Below are 4,473 nucleotides of genomic sequence, written 5' to 3'. Positions count from 1 at the left end.
GCGAGTGTCAGCCTATGGGCCTGTGATCTCCAAAGTATATTGGGCACAGGTGACAGGACCTCGGGGTCACATGCCCACGGTTACCTTCTAATAAGAGGAAAAGGGAAGAACAGGAAATGGGACATATTTTATCGTAGATGATGTGACAGGAAACGAGAAGGGGCCAGCCCTACGTACAGCAGCGGTCTGTGAGAGAAGGGAAGAGAAATCAGGAGAGAAAGAGAAATGGAGTCTTTCCTATACGTTGAGTGGTGCCAGATCTCAGTAGGTGAGAATGATGACATAATAAAGTATTTCCCGTGTGTGTTTTTCATTAGCCTGGTTTTGTTTTTCTTCCAAGTGCTGTGGAAACAGAACAGAAGCCCCAACTTCAGCCAGGAGGCACGGTCCACTCCGATGGGAATAGCAGCTGCACAAATAGGAGGGAAAAACCTCACAAGGATTGTTTCCAACACCTTTCTAATGGAAATAATGATTTGCAAAGCCCGACTTATACCTTTGCCACATAATTAGTCGTCAAAAAGGGCTTGAGATGAAAAACATCACTTCGGCTCCCAAATCTGCGAAATCCACAAAGACCTTAATGTTTCACCCTGTCTTCTGAATGTAAAGGTACATGATTATTAAATGGGCAACAGTGGTTACAGATTAAAATAGCATTTGAATCAGTCAGCACTTAATATTCACTTCTTTAATGTATTTTAATGGTTACTCCCCGAAGACCGAGAAGTTTTTTTTATTTTTTTTGTCCATTTTGTAAAATGATTGAAACCATGTTAAAATAAAAATATGTAACCGGGCAATTTCTAAAGCACCTCTGTGCGGCGGAGTCGTAAGCATTCCAGTTATTTCCTATAGGCCACTTAAAGGTGTAAAATGATTTTATGTTAGAAAATATTTAAAAATCAGGTTGTACATGTGTTATATCAGTTGTTTTTATTTATTATGACACCTTTTTATTTCATAAGGCACTTTTTTCGGACGCTTAATTGGAAACGCCTTTTTATACAATCGAAAATCAGCCATGGTCCTTGCAGTATATGAGAATGCAAATCAAGCATGTATTTTCTGTCGAGCACCAACAATTTTTAAAAATGAATTTTAAGAGAGTTCAGACAGTACAGCATAAGGTTATTAAATATTCAAGACCTATAGTTTGGGTAAGTCATCAACACGATTGGTTGGGGGGGGGTCTGACCAGAGCTAGCACGGCTCCATACACTGCATAGTGGCCAGGAAATGTACTGCAAGCAAAGTCCCGCTCAGGCCAATGGGATATACACTGTACACAGTATGTATTTTGCGACCCGCAAAAAATACGGATGACGTCCCCGTGCGTTGCGTATTTTAGGTGGCCCCTAATAGAACAGTCCTATCCTCGTCTGCAATGCAGACAATAATAAGACATGTTCTATTTTTTGTGGAACGAACATATGGAAACGCAATGCACATGGAGGAACTTCTGTTTTATTTGCAGTCCCATTGAATTGAATGGTTCCACATACGGTCCGCAAAACCAATGGAACGGACACGGGCAGAAAATACGTTAGTGTGCATGAGCCCTATATCTGAACAATTTAGACTCTTGGTGGGCTTTTGAGCAAAATTCACAGTTGGCACTTTGTCCACCTCACTAAATGGGAAAAATGTGATATTTAATAAGATTGCATGGCACCCCTTTTTCATCCAATTTTTGTCCTTTTTATATCTACCTCATTTAAGCAGTATGTGGGTGGGAGGAGATGTAATATGTATCCCATTTAGTAACTACGTTTAAAAAGGGTTTAAAGAGGATCCTATTCCTGACATGTATGTTTTATCAATTACTTGCATCTCCCTTGGAATAATAATTCTGAAGCGTCTATTCTTATGATTCTATGACGTGCCATCTCTTTATTATTCCTGCTACAAGATAGGAATTAATCACTGGCAGTTTGCAATAAAGGTCCAGATGGGTGTTACCAGTTGAGGGTGTGTCCCTGCATTATCCAGTTAGTGCTGGCGGTGGGACACTGTGCATGGACACACCTCAGAGGGCAACATTCATCTTCACCTTCATTGCAAACTGCTAGGAATTAATTACTAACTTCTAGCAGGAATAATAAAGGAATGGCACAACATAGAGCCATATGAATAGATGCTTCAGAATTGTTATTACAAGAGGATGCAAGTAGTTGCTATAATAGACATGTCAGGAGAGGTAATAGGTCCTCTTTAACTAGAAGGACAGGTAACTATGTCAATGATTCAGGTGTATACTTAATAGACTAACATTAACTTTTTTGCATTGATTTCCTTTCTCATATGTGAATTAAAAAGGACTAATGATTTAAAATATCTGTATAGATCTGTAAAACAATATGTATTTAAATAGAAAATTGCTCTCCAGTGATATATGTGACACCCTAAGGTATTTTCTAGGAATGTGAATTATTTTTTGGGGGTGACCAAAATGTAAATAAACCCTCCGATATAATTACCTTTTTGATCTTTTTCAAATATGCTAATTAACCTTCAAGGTGCCCAGAGGGGCGTTATTCCTCTTCTCTAGTGCCCAGTAACGCCCCCCTGCAGTGCCCAGCCCGCCTTTTTTTCAAGCCTAGCACACCTCCTCATAAATAAATTTACTGCCACATCGGAGCCAAACGACGCCGCCCCCTCCGCTACGTCATGTAATTTATTCATCCCGCGATCCTTGCGTCCTCCTTTCTTTCCCCAGAAATCTCACGCAGCCGCAGTATCGCCGACTGCCTGCGCCTGCAGGATACTACGGCTCCTGAGGGCAACAGCCTCAATAGTGTCACTGGCCATGCGCCGAGCCCAGTGATGTAATCAGAGCGCTGTTGCCTCAAGAGCCGTAGGATCGGACAGGCGCAGGCAGTTGGCGATACTGCGGCTGCGCGAGATTTCTTGGGAAAGAAAGGAGGACGCAAGGATCGTGGGGTCAATAAATTACATGACGTCACGGAGGGGGCGGCGTCGTTTGGCTCCGATGTGGCAGTAAATTTATTTATGAGGAGGTGTGCTGGGCTTGGAAGAAAGGCGGGCTGGGCACTGCAGGGGGGCGTTACTGGGCACTAGAGAAGAGGAATAACGCCCCTCTGGGCACCTTGAAGCTTAATTAGCATATTTGAAAAATCGCTTTTTGTTCAAAATGAAAACTTGAATAAAAGAAAGAAGACACATGATGGAATGAAGGTACTTTATTGAACATTGCTATGTTAACAGTTTAATATGCTCAAACTAGGTGACAGATTCCCTTTAATACAAACTTGTTTCCATCTACTTATATGTATGAGAGGAGATATGAATTCAGACGTTGTAGTATGAATTATCCATATTGATTTTACATCAGCATAAACTGTAAAGTTCATTGGTGATGTGTTCGTAAGAAACACTAAACTTTTTTAACATTTATTTTCTTATAGGTCACCAGAAGGTAATGAAATTCACAGCTTGTGACACCTAAAATGTAATACATTTAAACACATGTTCTTCAGCTTTTCATCTAAGAAGCAAGCTTTAATAGACTTCTTTTGTATGGTGTACTTTCTGGAAATAAATACATAATAAAAGCCTGAAAACACTTTCAAACTTTTTGTTTCATGCTTCCAGTAAATTGCTTTGTAGGTTGTTATGCCATTTAACTGCCCAATATATCAATCTTACGATGTATCGCAGTGCATAAGCGTTCAGAACTAAACAAGCTTCTTCATCATCTTTTTACAGCCACATTGTAACACATTTGCAATATCGAATATTTTTGTAACACTACCAGAATCTTTGGAAGGGATCTTAACAATTTTTCTTTTGTCCATATTCAGTGTTCCATTGCAAAGCAGCGGTACACTGCAAAAAAGGGGTTAAATATACCGTATTTTTGTATGGTAAATGCATTTCTGTTTAAGTATGCGCAGGGTTTTAATAGGTCACATTCACAGCCACCACTAGATGGGGCTGGTGTTACCTTATCTACATAGAAAGGAGGAATATTCCAGAACAAAAGGCAGTCAGTTAAAGCCTAGCCAGCAAAGACAGAGCAGAGGCAATATGGGATAGCCGACAGAAGAGTGGATTAGGTCCCAGCCAGGGCCAGGCAAGAAAAGAACTTTACTTGGAAAAGCAAGCCAGAGGAAAAGAGGGGGTGTAGAGCTAAAGCCTTTGGAGAATTGCTATTGTAAAAGATCCATTGAGTCTCCATTGCCACATGTTAAGAAGTTTTCTTCCAGTGCCTAGACACACCAGCAGATTGATCACATACGCAAAACACCCACATCCCGCAGAGAACACTTTGGAAGCTTACATTGTAAGTTTGGCCAGCTGCTCAAAAAAGTTTCAGAGGTTTAGGGTCCATCTTGTGGTTGGATTGCTTAAAAGATACGTTTTTTACACCCCATGCCTGGATGCTTATGTATAAGCCAGAGAAGTGCAGTGTAAGGAAGATTGCACTAAGCAGACCCTTGGCCTTTTACT

General features: G+C 40.6%; 1 long non-coding RNA gene across 1 annotated transcript; it reads left to right on the top strand.

Moving 5' to 3' along the window:
- The first annotated feature begins 202 nt into the window (after positions 1–202).
- LOC122921501 lies at positions 203–3,554 on the top strand. Its single transcript, XR_006387030.1, has 3 exons — positions 203–268; positions 341–612; positions 3,429–3,554. It is a non-coding gene; the product is annotated as an uncharacterized LOC122921501 (long non-coding RNA).
- Positions 3,555–4,473: the final 919 nt, after the last annotated feature.

Source organism: Bufo gargarizans, chromosome 11 (genome assembly GCF_014858855.1).
Source record: "Bufo gargarizans isolate SCDJY-AF-19 chromosome 11, ASM1485885v1, whole genome shotgun sequence".
Taxonomy (NCBI): Eukaryota; Metazoa; Chordata; class Amphibia; order Anura; family Bufonidae; genus Bufo; species Bufo gargarizans.
The sequence above is the reverse complement of the archived record's forward strand: the minus strand, read 5'-3'. Positions and strand labels throughout refer to the sequence as shown.